This window comes from Amblyomma maculatum, chromosome 5 (genome assembly GCF_055883805.1).
Source record: "Amblyomma maculatum isolate TAMU_Amacu chromosome 5, ASM5588380v1, whole genome shotgun sequence".
NCBI classification, from domain to species: domain Eukaryota; kingdom Metazoa; phylum Arthropoda; class Arachnida; order Ixodida; family Ixodidae; genus Amblyomma; species Amblyomma maculatum.
The window spans coordinates 77,789,681-77,807,244 of NC_139348.1; the positions used below are offsets into that span (position 1 = coordinate 77,789,681).

Genomic DNA, 17,564 nt, shown 5'->3' on the forward strand with positions numbered 1-17,564 from the left:
GAAACTGTAGTGTGGTAATCTTCATCATCATAGCCACTGACATGCGTCGCGTGCTGCCGCTCTCAAGAACCAAGAAGTTGGTCGTTGTCTGTGTGATTCGCGACGCCTTACGCCCCGCTGCGAGTTCATCCCGAGCAGTTGGATCCATCTCCGCCGACTGAATAAACACACCCCTACAATTTATTTATTTATTTATTTATTTATTTATTTATTTATTTATTTATTTATTTATTTATTTATTTATTTATTTATTTATTTATTTATTTATTTATTTATTTATTTATTTATATTGACACATGCCATTCATAGACGAAGAAGATTTGAACCGGCGATTCGGAGAAGACGACGAAGCGAAACGGTGCTCTGCTTTCGTGCTGCCCTGACTGGCTGTTGGTGTTCTTCGGTGTAAGAGTGCCAGAGCGCCTTCTGTGTAACGTTACGTTACAAATCTGGTGGAGGTGCGGGGTATCGATCCAGTCCTGCATAATCAACCTGTCAATACGGAGCTTACCCCCGTACATCAACGTTTCGGCCGCCGCCTACGTGGAGAGCCCCCTGAATTCGGACCCCTTCCGGCCGCTACCAGGACGACGCATCCTCAGACGGCCGTAGAACCCGCTGCAATGATATCTGAGAGCAGGCTTCCCACCCACATCCTGTGTCATCGGCCGCGAACACCCCCCTCCTTTCATGGCGACGTGTTCGAGGACGCCGAGGACTGGCTTGAGAACTACGAGCGAGTTGCTCGTTACAACGGGTGGACTGATGAGCGCAAGCTCCACAAAGTGTATTTCGCTCTTGAAGAGTCTGCACGGACAGGGTTTGAAAACCATGAGGCTGCCTTCCCATCCTGGGCAGCCTTCTGTCGTGATTTCAAAGCCACCTTTCCTAGCGCCGACCGCCGGGAGCGAGCAGAAGCTGCGCTACACTCGCGCAATCAGCGCCCGAACGAGAGCGTGCGTATGTTCTTTGAGGACATGACACGCCTTTTCAAGCGTGCAGACCCACAAATGCCTGAAGATAAGAAACTGCGTCACCTGATGCGGGGTGTTAAACAAGAACTTTTCGCGGGACTGGTGCGCAGTTCACCGCGCACTGTGGCGGAGTTTCTCAGCGAGGCAGCGACCATGGAGACAACGCTGCAACACCTTGCCCGTCAGTACAACCGTGACGTGAACATCATGGGGTCCGACGCACCTCCTGTGCATATCGGCAGCGACATGGACGCACTACGAAATCTCATCCGTTCTGTCGTGCGGGAGGAACTGCAAGCGCTCCGGATGCCTTTCAACACAACAGCTTTTCCTTCACTGGCTGAAGTCGTCCGGGACGAGGTGCGTATGGCAGCTCAGCAAGTTGCTGACATTCCCCAGCAGCGCGCTCCCCACCAGACGATCGACGCGAGGCCCACCTACGCGTCCGTCTTACGTCGGGCTCCCCCGCCGGACCATAGTATCAAGGCCGCAGCTCCAGCAATGGAGCCGCAGGGTCCTCGCATGGAGGGCCTCGCATGGAGCCGCATTGGGCCTCACTACTCCCCTCCGCCAATCTACCAGCGTCCCCGTCAAGTATGGCGGCCCCGGGACCGTCGCCCTCTGTGCTATCATTGCGGGGAAGCCAGTCACCTTTACCGGGCGTACCCGTACCGCCGCGTCAACATGCGGGGTTTCGCCTCGGAGGAACTCCACCCTCGGAATGACGAACGGCCTACTGAGATTGCAAGCGACCTTGCAGCGCGACAGTATCCCGTCACGTCCGGTTACCAAGAGCGTCGGTCTACGTCCCCGACGAACTACCGTTCGACAAGTCCCCACTCTTCCCGACGCCGCTCCTCTCCCAGCCCTAGCCGGGACACGGCCGGTCTCGAGGGAGAGCGCGTTTCTCTCTTCTCTTACGGCCTCTCCAATGGGGTCTGTTTCCACCGCCCGCCGCGCCTCGGTGGGGTCGCCACCGCCCCACTGCTGCTCCTCCGCTACAGCCGTTCACGCGCAAGGGAAACGCGCGCTCGCTCTTCGCTCCGCCCGCATCGGTTGCAACCGGCAGGTCCTGATATTTCACCCCTTATGGCTTATAGGAAGAAGCCGTAATCAGCGTCTGATTTATCGTGTACGAGCAATAAAAATAGTCAATAATGCGCGTGCGCGCGCCTTCGTCAGTGCTGTCGCGCACGGTCGAATGAAGTTTCGGGTGCACTTGCATCAATACTTTTTGCCCCTAAATTTTTCACAAAACTATATGTACCATTTTATGCAGTGTGCCTTTGAAAGCTGTAAGCAGGTATAGCGCGACCTGACGCTAGTGCATGGCAAACTGTTCGGTGTTCTTCTACCATGGATATTCTGTCAACCGCTGCCGTTTTCGTTTAGAGCAAAAGAGTCACACGAAAATTCATAGCACGTCTCAGATTCAGAGTAAGGAACAAAAATTTACGCATACAGTTAAAATTTCAGTTGTCTAGTGAAGTGGGTTGTTCTAGCTTCGTTTAAAACAAATCGGTAGGTTGAAAGACAGCAGATGTATACTCAGACTCGTGACTGACGCACACGTAGACAGTCGTAGTCAGTTTAATACAGTGATAAAAAAAAACAACATTTAATCAAGCAAATGGGCATAAACAGATATGCATAATTGAAAAGAGCGGCAAGCAATAAAAAAATTCCTTCAAAGTTAACACATTGCACTCATTCGTCAAAACGGTACATGCGGCTAGAAAATTAAAGTCTCAAAATTTTTCAGGACGGTTTGTGCACATAAGGAGCTGGCGTTTCGTTCCTGTCTGTCACTTTCTTAGCATAATTGACAAAATTATTTTCATCTTCGGTGTTACCTCGATGGTTTCTCATCTAGCGTTGAAAGACGGTTTTGCTATTGTTGCTGTTATGTTTGCCTTGAAGAAGCTTCGATGTGATCAATGCTCTTTCATTTTTTTTTTATTCATCTTCTTGTACAGGCTTAGGAAAAAATTCAGATTAAAATGAACAAAAGTAGATACCATGCCGCAATACATGTCATATGCTTGTCAAACGTTTGCTGAGCGACAGTGTTTTTTTTTTAATATAAAGACTCCATTCGCGTGTGTAGCACGTAGAAAGGATGCCGCTGCAGCATCTACCTTCGGTGATCTTTCATTTAGGGGCTACACTCACCACGGAACCCGCGGGCGACAGCGCGAAACCAGGCAAAAGCCACCCGCCGCCACTGAAGCAGATGAGGAGCGAACAGTGAGCAGGTCGCGCCCCTTGCGGCGGCGGAGAGCGTGACTCAAGGAGAAAAATTCCCATTGTTCACGCGGCGATTGAGAAGGCCGTAAGAAAGAGCGCGCGCTCTCTCCCTCGAGACCGGCCGTGGCCGGGAAAACTAATACCAGCGGCCTTCGGAGGCAGGGTCGCTGACGTCGGGAAATGTGAAGATCCTCCGTCATCGTCAGGCCGACCCGACGAGATTTCGCTTGTGTCAGGTACCGACAGCATCCGGCATACTACCTCCGAATTATGTGTAACGATTGATGGAGTGGATGTCACCGCGTTACTCGACACTGGTGCCGATTATTCAGTAATGAGCCGTGGTCTCTCCCGAGAATTGAAGAAAGTTTTGACACATTGGTCCGGCCCGGAAATTCGCACGGCGGGAAGCCACTTGATCAAACCTGCAGGCAAGTGCAAAGCGTGGGTCGGCATCCGTGGTTTTGTGTATGTCGGAGAATTTATCGTGCTTCCTGAGTGTTTGAAAGACTTGATCCTTGGGCTAGACTTCCTGCAGACCAACGGCGCTGTCATTGACCTGAAAGAAGCGCGTGTTTCCTTTTCGACGAAACGAGCCGTGGCGCGCATTGAAAACGAAGATTCGGGTCTGAACGTTTTGCGTATAGTCGACGATTACGTGAGGGTTCCGGCACGTTCTAGTGTGTTGGTTCTTGTAAAGCATGACTTATTCCACGATTACGAGGGCATCGCGGATGGGCACCTTCCGCTACTACTCGAGAAGGAATTAGCCGTTGCTCGAGGACTCGTACAACTCCAGAACAGTTGTGCTACTGTCCTCCTGACAAATTTTGCTGAGGAGATGCGGTATCTCGCCAAGGACACGGCTGTTGCCGTCCTTCACGATGTTACTGCCTTGCCTCATTTATGCACCACCGGAGCGAACCCTAAAGAGGAGGCTGCACCTTGTCATGCTCTGCAGACCGTTAAAATTAACCCCGGCTAGAGGCCCGATCAGAGGAATCTTCTCTCGGCTCTTCTGAGTGATTTCGCAGACTGCTTCGCCACAGGCTCTAATGTCGGTCGTACTCCTGTCGCCAAGCACCGCATCATCACAGATGAGACCACGTTACCGGTATGCCAGCGCCCGTACCGGGTTTCTCCTAAGGAACGTGACGCCATTAAAATGCAAGTGGATGAAATGCTTGTGGACGACGTGATCCAGCCTTCGACGAGCCCATGGGCATCGCCAGTGCTCCTTGTCAAAAAGAAAGATGGTACCTTGAGATTCTGTGCCGATTACCGAGAGTTAAATAACGTGACTAAAAAGGACGTCTATCCGCTGCCCAGGATTGATGATGCCCTCGACCGACTACGCGACGCCAGGTACTTCTCCTCATTAGACCTCAAAAGCGGATACTGGCAAATCGAGGTGGATCAGAGAGACCGAGAGAAGACTGCGTTTGTGACGCCCGACGGCCTATACGAGTTTAAGGTGCTTCCGTTTGCTCTTTGCTCTGCACCGGCCACGTTCCAACGTATGATGGACACGGTTTTATCAGGTCTGAAGTGGCAGTCGTGCTTGGTGTACTTAGATGATGTCGTTATTTTCTCGCCTACTTTCGAGCAACACTTGGACCGGTTGCGCATCGTGCTTCAAGCACTCAAAGGCACGCAACTAACGATCAAGCCTGAGAAATGCCACTTTGCTTTCAAGGAACTACGCTTTCTCGGCCATGTTGTCAGTGCACAGGGCGTTCTCCCTGATCCCGAGAAGACTACCGCAGTGTCAAATTTTCCACGCCCCACCGACAAAAAGGCACTTCGACGATTTCTAGGTCTTTGTTCATACTACCGACGCTTCGTCCAAGATTTTTCTAAGATAACTGAACCACTGACAGCACTAACCAGAGAAGGCATACCCTTCCTGTGGGGAGACGATCAAGAACAAGCCTTCCAGGAGCTTAGAAGCCGCCTACACAGACCCCCAATACTCGCCCATTTCGATGAAGACGCCGCAACCGACGTACATACTGTTGCCAGCAACGTTGGCCTCGGTGCGATACTTATTCAGTGGCAAGGCGGAATAGAACGAGTTATCGCCTACGCGAGCCGAACACTCTCACGATCACAGGCGAACTATTCGACAACGGAGAAGGAGTGCCTTGCGGTAATCTGGGCCATCAGCAAGTTTCGACCATATTTGTATGGACGACCCTTCCGTATTGTCAGCGACCATCATTCCTTGTGCTGGCTGGCAAGCCCTAAAGACCCGTCTGGATGCTTAGCTCGTTGGAGCCTCCGTCTTCAAGAGTATGACGTCACTGTCGTGTATAAGTCGGGACATAAACACCAAGATGCGGATTGCTTGTCATGCGCGCCACTGGACTCCACTGCAGTGGAAAACGTCGACGACTTTTCCTTTGTTGGGGCCATTACCCAATCCCATATGGCTGACCTTCAACGCAAGGATCCGGAGCTGGCGCCGCTCATCGATGATCTGGAAGGACACGGTGGTAGAGTACCGCTTGTTTTTCGTCGTGGCTTGCAGTCATACGCTTTACGAAGTGGAGTTCTCTACAAGCGCAATTTTGAAAGATCCAAAGAGCCATTTCTACTCGTAGTGCCTACGCACCTACGGCCTGACATCTTAAGCGCTTGTCACGACGAACCATCCTCCGGCCACTTGGGAGTTAGTCGTACGCTTGCAAGAATTCGGGAGAAATACTATTGGCTGAAATTATTACCTTCAGTGCGATCTTACGTAAAAACTTGCCGTGATTGTCAACGCCGAAAGACTCCACCCGTGAAACCAGCTGGATTTCTTCAGCCGATCGCTCCACCGAAAACTCCTTTCCAACAAGTGGGGATGGATCTTCTTGGTATTTTCCCGAAGTCAAGTAATGGAAAGCGTTGGATTGTTGTAGCGACAGACTACTTGACCCGATATGCTGAGACCGCGTCGCTCACAAATGGAACTGCCACCGAAGTCGCAGAGTTTTTTGTCCACGACATCGTGTTGCGTCATGGCGCTCCGGCTGTTATCATTACCGATCGCGGGGCAGCTTTTACAGCCCGCCTGACTAAGGCTGTACTGAACCTTACACACACTAGCCATAGACGGGCCACGGCATACCACCCGCAAACTAATGGCTTGGTGGAACGGCTAAACAGAACTCTGGCCGACATGCTGTCTATGTACGTGGATATAGAGCATAAGACCTGGGATCAAATCCTCCCATATGCCACGTTCGCATATAATACGGCACTTCAGGAGACGACGCGGCTAACACCCTTCGAGCTTGTCTTCGGCCGTCGAGTGACCACTCCACTGGATGCAATGCTGCCCGTATACACCGACGACGAAGATGAGCTTGACCTGGACATCGCTAGTTTTACCCAGCGTGCGGAAGAAGCACGGCAGCTGGCAAAGCAGCGCATATACCTACAACAGCTACCAGACGCTGACCGTTACAACAAGGGACGGCGCTTCGCTGCCTACGAGCCTGGAGACTATGTCTGGATTTGGACGCCCGTTCGTCATCGTGGGCTGTCTGAAAAATTGCTGCGCCGGTACTTCGGCCCATATCGTGTCCTCCGCCGCTTCAGCGACGTTACTTACGAAGTTGAATCCGCGACCCAAGATCCCTCAAGCCGCAGATGACGCAAGTTCACTGATGTTATACACGTCGTCCGGATGAAACCCTACCACGTTCGCCCCGCTGACTATTCTTGAGACTGATGGTGCCCCGTTTTGTGTTGTGGATCCCACACCAACCTAGCATAACATCTGTCAGCTCATCGCATCAAGCAGCATTTGCAGCATCGAGGCGATGCTGCCGGGAAGGGGGGCAATGACACATGCCATTCATAGACGAAGACGATTTGAACCGGTGATTCGGAGAAGACGACGAAGCGAAACGGTGCTCTGCTTTCGTGCTGCCCTGACTGGTTGTTGGTGTTCTTCGGTGTCAGAGTGCCAGAGCGCCTTCTGTGTAACGTTACGTTACAATTTATTTATTTATTTATTTATTTATTTATTTATTTATTTATTTATTTATTTATTTATTTATTTATTTATTTATTTATTTATTTATTTATTTATTTATTTATTTATTTATTTATTTAATAATGCATGTTTTGGAGGCCCAGGCAGGAGGAATATACAATTATTAATACAACATAAAGAGAGAAGTACACGTAAAAAGGATTACTTAACAATCAAAATATTGTTACGTGGTGACAAGACAAGCGATGGAACACGCGCGACACAACAAAAACAGAACGACGTGATGATATGACGATGAAATATGCTATAATAGCCAACGGACTTGGCGCGAGCGCACCGCCCCGCGCCACTGCCCGCTTCTTCATATTCGTAGCCCTACCCGGGGCCACCGAGCGATCGTCGCAATCTATTGCTAGAAATTCATTGCATAAAGTGACGATGAACACACAGACAGGATTAGGACATGAAACGCTGGACATCACAGTGAATACGAAGATGGGATGAATGCTTGCCCCGGAGCATCAGGTTCAGTCGTCACCGTTCGCCGAAGACAAAGGCTCATGGACACGCCGAACGGCTTGGGCGGGGGTGCTGTCTTCGCTCGAGTGGTCGCGAGGTCGCATCGTCGTAGGGTCGGTCGGGTCGGCTTTGGGCTCTTCCTTGTCGTCGTGTGTTGTGGGCAGGGCTGGGGACGGGGCTGGGAAGAGTGGCTGGTCGGGTCTGAGCAAAAGGGCTGGGGCAAAGCTGGGCGGCGATCTCCACGGGCTCTCGGCCGATGGACCCGGCGTACGGTTGGCTTCGACGGGGCAAGGCGAGGATGGGGATGAACCGCACCTCTAACCAAATGTTACGTGGTGACATGATAAGCGATGGAACACGGCGACTCAACAAGAACAGAACGACGTGATGACATGACGACGAAATATGCTTTAATTGCCAGCGGACCTGGCGCGAGCTTTCCGCCCCGCGCCAATATCAACGTAGGCTGCGAGTACAAAAGCTGAGAACTATGCTCTAAAGAAAGAAGGAATGGCTAAAAGAATGGAAAGAAATAATGCGATGAATGTATATTTAGCGCAGAAGTATGAACACAATTTGAGCGAGATAAATAAACAGCAGCGAAAAACCTAACATGACAACGATTGAATTGCTAAATGGAATCCATATCGGTTAGTGCCGACAGAGGTTTTGTTACAATCTGTTATAGTCCACGGAAAAAAAGAATATTTAAAAACGTTAAGTCTGGATTATACGGGGGCAAGGGCTACGCGTGACGATGCTGTGTTCGGCGTGCTGTCAATGGAGCTACATAAAGCTCAGGAGTGAGTGCCACTTGGTTATTTTAAGATAGTAAAGAAATTTTATCCGATTAATGTTTCTTCTCAATCTGTAGTTCCTGAACGCAATCCTGTTTATTAGCTCAGTCAGGGAATCACTCATGCGGTACTTTGAGGAAACATCTTACAGCTTTACGCTGAGACTTTTCCAGTGCATCAATAATATATTTATTGTAAGGATCCCATACAAAGTATGCGCGATCCGGTTTTGGTCTAATTAGTGAACTGTAGTCTAAACAGTTCGTTTCTGTGGGTGTTTTTTTTTATGGCGTAGAAGACAAAGTTTGCGAAAGGTTGAGTCAAATACGTTAGTAATGTGAATGTGACGCCAATATATTTATATTCCCTCACCTTGGTTAATTGATGATTGATGACCTTGGTGATTCATGATCTAGACAGGAAAAGTAGAAATGTTGGCTTGAAATTCAATATGCAGAAGACTAAGGTAATGTTCAACAGCCTCGGGAAGGAACAGCAGTTTACGTTACGTAGTGAAGCACTGGAAGTAGTAGGCGAATATGTCTACTTAGGACAGGTAGCAGGCGCAGATCCGGACCATGAAAAGTTGATAAGAATAAGGTTGGGATGGAGCGCATTTGGCGAGCACTCCCATAACCAGCAGCTTACTGGTATCGCTCAAGAGGAAAGTATACAACAGTTGCATATTACGTATACTCACATATATGGTGCTGAAACGGGGAGGCTGACCAAGAGGGTTCTACTTAAGTTGAGGACAACGCAGGGGGCTATGGAAAGAAAAATGGGGGGGGGGGGTTACATTAAGAGATAGGAAGCGTGCAGAGTGGGTCAGAGAAATAACTCACGTTACTGACATTCTAGTAGAAATTAGGAAGAAATGGGCAGGACACGTAGAGCGAAGAGAGGATAAACGATGGTCGCTTAGGGGAACAAACTGGATTTCAAGGGAAGGAAAGCGTAGCTGGGGGCGGCAGAAAGTTAGGTGGGCGGATGAGGTTAAGAATTTCGCAGGGGTCAAGTGGTTGTAGCTAGCAGAGAACCGGGTTAATTAGAGAAATATGGGAGAGGCCTTTGCCCTGAAGTGGATATAGTCAGGCTGATAATGATGATGATGACCTTGGCTAATGATACAGAACATAGAGTACAAAGAAAGGACAGATTAACAAATTTCTTGGTTATTTTCATATACACTCTTTTGCTAGCATTCAATTCTATGTCATGATTTTGAATTTTATTGTTCAGGATTATTTGCTCATCGCAGCAGTTTACACCACTGAACAAATAACAGTCATCTGCTAGCAGTTTGATTTGAACGGAAATAGTAATTACGCTCACAATGTCCTTAATATATATTTAAAAAAAAACAATACAGTCCCTATAACGTTACCTTAGGGGACACCTGAGGTAATTGGGAATGCTCAGGCTCAGGCATTGTAGGTATTAATACTTACGAACTGCTTGCAGTCGGAAACCCAAGTTACAATGAAACATGTAGGATCAGTTATTTGAAGTTTTTCAATCAGTTTAGAGTGTGAAATGAGGTCGAATGCTTTCCTGAAGTGTAAAATGTTGCGTCTACCTTGCGGCATTTATCTAAAATATTTGCAATGTAATGTTTTACCGATAATAATTGGTGACAGTGGAAACCCTTTTTCGAAAACTATGCTGCTTAGGTGAGAGGACAAAGTCTTCACATAAAAATTTGGTAATGAAGTTAGGAATGTTGTGTTCTAACATTTTGCAGTGTGATGATGTTAGTCTATCGACTGGTAGTGCTTACTAATGTTAGGTCGCCCTTCTTCCCTACTGGATCGACACGTACAGTTCGCCAGTCAGAAGGAAGCAGCGCAAGCAACACTATCGTCAATTCACCACTATACTTCGCTACATTCTGCACCATATTTGTAGTCAGAACACGGAATTCGCAAAAAGAAAACTATTATTTATGCTGCTTGAAAATATTTCTGCGGTTTTAGTTTATAAACCGCGAATGCAACCTATGCAGCACTCCTTATTACCTACATAGATTCATTTAGCCTGCGACTGGTAGGTACCAAGGAGCGCAAAATTATTTCAAACATCGAAGCGTAGTGTAGAACGTTTTCAAATGGACATTTGCACTAAATATTCTGTATGCATACTCCTGTTTAAAATTTACCGCAAAAAAACTGTAGCTCAGCTTCACCTTTTATGAGAACACCGCTAAATGTCTTTATTTTTACTAGTTAAATGGCAATGGATAATACCTAGACCTAACTAAAGAACAATTTTCGAACATCTGAAAGGAAATTTATTAGGAACATACGCTTGATAACTTTATTCTTTAGTATTTCGAAAGTGTAACGGTCAACAATAATGTGCTTACCGGAAATAATTTTTGGAATGCCTAACTCCAGACTTCACATTATTGGTTTATGAAATTCAAGAACAATTATTCAACGAACGCATGACATGGGACGTGCAATGCTCCACTGCTAAAGAAGTTATGTATTGATCAGTAAAAGTTTCGATTATCCGACAGCACTTGAGCGCTGTTTCTATACTAATATTATCAACAATTTCAGGATATCTGTCCCGTATTAAATGCGTGCATACAATAATGCAAGTTCATAACAAAAGTTTGATAACAGATAACTTTAAGATAGACCTGCAATAATAAATAATAAGCGCATATTTTTCGCAGGCTTATCTGGTTTATTGGCACGTTCTTTTCCACGTCCGAATCTAGGAAGTGTAACAAAAGTATAAATACTATCTACGACGGAGTTTCTGTTCAAGAGAAAGGTAACGATTCGAATATTCTTTTGCGACCTTTCGCGCCTGAGTTATTTAATAGTCTAGTTCGCAAAAAACAGAAGACTATGGTGTAATTTTAATGCAGATTGTGTGACTACATAGAGATGATTAATTAAATATCTGACCACCTAACTTGAGTACGTGCGGCAAAATGTAGTCTCTGATTGCAGATTTTATGAAAGGCATGCGCTTTTCGAGAGCGATTACCTGAGCAAGCCCGGTGTGCCGCAGAACATTATGTTGTTGCGCTCCTAATTTGAATCATGTCATAAATCCACATTTGAAAGTACGCGCATGTTCCGTTAGATAACGTGTATGCCTGCCATTCTTTTTCTTAAAATAAGCAGTAGTACATGGTTTTCTCTGAACTAACCAAATTTAATGCTTCACTTCTGCCAACCGTTGCATGTCTTAATTTTTATCTATTTCACGACGCAATATCACACTCTGAAAAACAAGGCGTCGAAGCTTCATTCGTTATGAAATGATCTCAATGGGGGAAAGCTTTGTACCCCAACAGGAAAAAAAACACGCTTGATGTCAGCGGCTTCCGCAATATGATGGCATTATAATTTATTTATTTTTTTATTATTGTTTTATCTTTATACCGACATTTCTCTTAGAGGGCATTAGAGTAAGGGGGTATATTACAAAAAGTGACATGTAAAAACAAGGCACAGTCATCAGGACAACCATCAAGAGCTGTAAGTTTTCAACGTAGAAGCGAAACAATATAGTGTGAAGAGGGTAAACAAGTACACAGACCCAACACTTACAACTTGCCGTCAACACACTAAGCTAAAACAAAATAAAAATTAGTTGTAATTTAGCTCTGCTTAACCCTCGTTCAATTGCAAAAGCAACGGTAGAAGCTTCTTTTGCCTGATATATTATTCCCCTGTCAAGCTCCATCTGTATAAGGTGCTTCATAATTGGGGATACTTAAGCTCATTGTTTAGGGTACGATTTGAGAGCGTAAGCTACCAACCCACATATGAAGTCACTCTTCAGCTCTGCCGTATGACCGTGTCAGCGTGTCGTAGAGGTAAAGCGAACCCATATGAAAGGAGAAACCTGAACTCGCAGCCCCTGCCCGTGGCATAGTGGTAACGTGAATTCCAATGTCATGGCAGGCTTATCGAGGAGGTCGCGGAGCAGGGGGTCTACGGGCCACGGACGACGCGACAAGCGGTTTGACCTGGCGTATTATTGATTTCGCAATAAAAGCAGGAAAGCAGGAATACAAAAGTGTTATGTGAAACGAAGCGCAATCAGTCAAAGCAATCAGGAGAACGCTACGTCGTCAAGGTAATGAAGCAGTCAACTGAAAAGACTGTAAGAAGACAAAGCAGATCCAACCCAAACTAGCCAGCAGCATACTAAAAGCAGAAAAGCAGGAATCGAATATTTACTCCGAGGCAAGCAGGTGCTGCCACAGTAGAACTGGAAAAGTTTCGTCAGCCGACAAGACGACACTTTCTGATAGTCTGTTTCATTGTTTTATTATTCGTGGAAAAATGAGCCTTAGTACCCAGTTGTGCGCTAGGCTATTCAAGAATTTTGCAATTGTTGTCTTTCCTGACGGATATGAACGTAGGAAGTTTTATATAAACACCATGATCAACTGAAACCTTTCCTCTGGCTATTTGCTTCAACATTGTAAGCCTAGATACGGAACGACGTGTTTCGAGAAGGTGCCCTGAGGAAGCTTTATTCAGTGCGGTAACGCTGGTATTATACATATAGTCATTCATCACGAATTGTGCGGCCCTATTAATTATAGCTTCTCATTTATTTATAAGTGTAACGGAATTTGGATTCCAGACTATGGTGGCATACTCTGCGATGCAGCGGGAATTGATAAAATGCAAAGTTTCCTTAAGATCACGAGAGGCAGCCCTGAAATTGGCCGTGATGAAATTAAGTGCACGCCCAGGTTCAATAGTTACATATCTACGAGTGTACTCCATGTCAGGTTTGAGGAAAAAGTTATGCTAATGTATTTAACATTACCAACCAAAACTAAATTTTCTGTATCCAAGTAATACATTGCCTCCACAATATGCGTTTTGTGCTGAACCGGATGTAACTGCTGAAGGCTCCGCCTTCTAGAATACGGGTTCGCGAGCGATGGTCTCGCCCGACGAGTGAAAACCAAGTCTTTCTTAAAAACACCGGTTTATTCCGGATCAACAGAAAAGTATAAAATAGAAAAGAAACAGCATTGGTCAAAACTGCGCTGGAAACATGCCGTCGAAGTTCGCGACAATGAACTACGATGATAAAACGGAACAAGGGTCAGGGCTTCACCGCGACAACACAAAGCACACTGCGGCGCGATGGGCGAGTAATAGGGCCAAAGCGTTGATCACGGTACAAGAACATTGCTACTCGCGTGGCAGCACTCACGCTAACACTCCTAAGGCTTCCTTGAAGGCGCCGCTTCCGTCTTCGCCTCGCAGGACTCCGCTCCGTCGTCCGTGTACATCCCGCCGGCTTGGGACGCTGCCACGCCGCCCTTCTGTGGCCGGCCTCCCGGCGAAAAAGCCCCGAGCCTTGCTTCCAACGCGCTTATCTACCCTCTGTCTCGCGCCGATAACATGCCGCCCCCGCTCCGGGCAGCTCGCTCATGCGTACTCGCGCTGCCCGGGCGGACACCAACACAAACAGAAAAAAGCGCGCGCGGTTCGAAACGCTAAAAGGGGCTGTGGGGCCCCACACTGCTAAAGAAAATAAGTTTCATATTCCACTCGCAACACCCTAAGGTGACACGGTTGATATCTGTTTAGTGCTTAGCAACATCAGTCTGCTTGGATGTATTTCCGTATATGATGCAATCGTCAGCTCAGAATCGGTTATAAGAGGTATGTCAGTACCTATGTCATTTATGTGGATTATAAATATCAGGGGTCCTAAGACTAAGCCTTGAGGTATCTCAGGCGTTACAGGTGATATGCAAGATTAGGATCAATTGATTAAAACTTTCTCGGTACGATCACAAAGATGTTGTTTGATCCATCTCATAACTGAGGAAAGTATATCAAGGTTTGAAACTTTAACAAGGAGGAGATAGTGTGGTACGGTAACAAGAGCTTTATTAAGGTCTAATAAAACGCAGTCGATTTACGCTCCAGAATCAAATGCGGAAAATATGTCGTCAATGAGTTCCAAGAGTTGAGTGACACAAGAAAATCTTTTTATTACTTCGCAAGTTTCTAGCATAGTTTGAATGTTCTTTCAACATTCTTTACATCAAATATGGCTTTAAATAGGGTGTATAATGATCTGTGGAACCATTCCTTATTGCAAACGTTGCACGTGTATTCAATGTTACAAATAGGAATGTAACAAATATTGTTGCGAGTATTCCTGATGGAGCAGAGACACTATATTCTACTTTTGAAGTCACGCGTTGTATTTAAAATCACAGAGAAATCAATCGCGCTTGGTATGGTACATGTCACCTTGGAGCATTGCTTCAAGACAGAAAAAATCTAACTGTGCAGATCTTGTATCAAGAATACTTCAATTTTCGGCAATAAATGTAACTGCCTAAGTTCATCTAATCAGTTCAGTTCCGTCTTTCAGTCGTGTTCGATTCTTCGTGACCCTATGGACCATATCACGCCACGCTTTCCGGTCGCTCACTATCTTCCGAACATCACATAACTTCATCTGCAGCGCCTCGAGGAAGCCATCTAACCATCGCATTCGCTGCCTACCCCTTCTCCGGTGACCATCAACCTTTCCCAACATCAAATTGTTCTCCAGTGACTTCTCTCTTATCAGATGGCCAAAGTAGCTGAGCTTTATTTTTAGAATTTGACCCTCCAATGAGCAGTCAGGGTTTATGGTCGACAATATCGACTGATTTGATCTTCTGGCAGTCCAAGGAACAATCAAGGGTCTCCACCAGCACCACAATTCAAACGCGTCAATTCTTCGCCGGTCAGCCTTCTTCACAGTCCAACTCTCGCATTTCTACATAACAACTGGAAAGGCCATAGCACGAGTTACACGGATCTTGGTTGGCAGTGTAATGCCTCTGCTCTTTGCTAGGTGGTCAAGGCTAGCCGCGGCTGTCTTTCCCAGAAGCAGGCGTCTTCTAACTTCATGGCTGCAGTCTCCATCTGGGGTAATCAAGGAGCCCAAGAAGAGAAAATCTGTCACAGCTTCCACTTCTTGTCCGTTGATGCTCCAGGACTTGATAGGGCAAGACGTCATGATATTTGTCTTTTTAGTATTCAGTTTAAGCCAAAACTACTCACTCTCTTCTTGTACGCGCATCAGCAGTCTCTTGATTTCCACTTCACTTTCTGCCATTAAATTGGTATCATCCGCATATCTAAGGTTGTTGATACATTTCCCAGAAATCTTCACTCCAGCTCAAGACTCGTCCATACCGGCCTTCTTCACGATGCACTCAGCATATCGGCTAAATGGGCAGGGCGACAGTATGCAGCCTTGTCTTACTCCTTTCTCAATCGAAAACCAATCAGTAAGACTATGCCCAGTTCGGACTTTGGCCTCTTGCCCTTCATACAGGTTCCTCAGGAGACAGATGAGGTGAATTCGAACTCTCATCTCTTGGAGAGCTTGCCATAATCTGCTGTGATCTACGCAGTCAAACGCTTTCGCATAATCGATAAAGCAGGCGTAGATGGGCTTCTGGAACTATGTTGCTATTTTCACGATCCAGCGAAGGTTGGAAATCTGGTCTCTAGTTCCTCTTCCCTTGCAAAACCCAGCTTGCACGTTCGGAAGCTCCCGATCCATACAACTGCTGCAGCCTACCTTGGAGGATTTTCAACATCACCTTGCTAGCATGCGAAATAATTGCGATCATGCGGTAGGTGGAACAATCTTTGGCACTGCCGTTCTTTGGGACGGGGATGTAAACCGACCTCCTACAATCCTGTGGCCACAGCAGGGTCGTCCAAATTTGCTGACATAATGTATACAGAACTTTAACAGCGTCGCCATGGTTGAGGTTTTGAAGCAACTCAGCTGGAATGCCATCACTTCCGCTAGCTTTGTTCTTAGCAAGGCTGAATAGGAGAATGCTAAATAGATTTACTCTTTTGAGGATAAAGATTAGCTGAAATTATGTGGCTTATAAATAGGCAGTTAACCTATTGTATACCTCATGCAGAAACATCGAATGGTTCTAAGTTTTAAATTTTTTTTCTGTAGGGAAAAATGGTCGAACAAACTACGAACATGGAACAAACTACACATTATTATACAGCGACTACACAAGCTGCTCAATACTTCGGGTGTCGTACAAGCGTTCAGGTATGTTTTTTTTTTTTTGTTTCTGCGTAATTAGACAGAACGTCGAGTACGCAGAACATGCTACAGGACATCAATTACTCACAAACACGTCTGTTTGAGTTCATTTTTTGTTCTACATTCGGCAATCAATAATATTTGAAACCTCACAAAAGTGTCCCCCAACAAAAAGATACAATTGTTGCCTGTTATGTTTTCACACAATGTTAGTTTTGAGAGACAAATTCTTAACAGAAGTTTCTAAGCTGCAAAATAGGTAACTCTATTGCCTGTGATGGCCGAAGAAAAATCTATATCCAGAATAAATACACCTTCAATTGTGTGCTGCATGGTCCATTATCTCTTGGAAGGTTCTGTATATTGACACAGGCTAACTTTGCCTCCTTTAACAAAATGAGGAAGAATAACGCATTGTCCTTTTCTACGTTATAAATCTATTATTTTATTTTCAGGGCAAGGCTGTCATGTTCTCTTGACACCTATCAGTATGCTGAGAGGTATGTCGACATTGTGCGAGGCAATGTATGAAAGGGCCTGCGGGAATATATCGGATTTCAAGCAAGTGTTCCAATTCCCCACAAAGCGAGCTGAATCCTGGAAGATTTAGCCCAATAAACATATTGTTGTTTTAACACACTCCTCTATCTTCAATACTTTTGTGTCGAAAAGATGCGGAAGTAGTCTTCACCGGCCGTACCTCACGCAATCGAGCTCTTAAATTTCACTAGTGGTTGTTGTTGTAAAATAATTTGCTGAATACAAAAGAGATCCGAGAGCAGAGCAATGATCCAATGGTTTCGCCATCCCCAATACAGGTTAGGTTAGGGCCTATGGGCCCTCTAATCTTCAGATTTCAGCACTTGACATTTATGCATAATCCTACTCTTACAGGTTTATTCTACAAATGATTTGAACATGTTTCAGCAAGTTTGCTATCTCTATCTTACACCT

The 17,564-nt window shown here is 46.1% G+C and overlaps 1 long non-coding RNA gene across 2 annotated transcripts in view; it reads left to right on the forward strand.

Annotated features, from left to right (window-relative positions):
* The window catches only part of LOC146188539 (uncharacterized), a 45,229-nt gene extending 27,980 nt beyond the window's left edge, over positions 1 to 17,249 (forward strand). For both annotated transcript variants that reach the window (XR_014707543.1, XR_014707544.1), the window contains exons 4-6: positions 11,209 to 11,309; positions 16,515 to 16,616; positions 17,066 to 17,249. This is a non-coding gene — a long non-coding RNA (uncharacterized LOC146188539). The remainder of the gene's footprint in view (positions 1 to 11,208; positions 11,310 to 16,514; positions 16,617 to 17,065) is intronic.
* Positions 17,250 to 17,564: the final 315 nt, after the last annotated feature.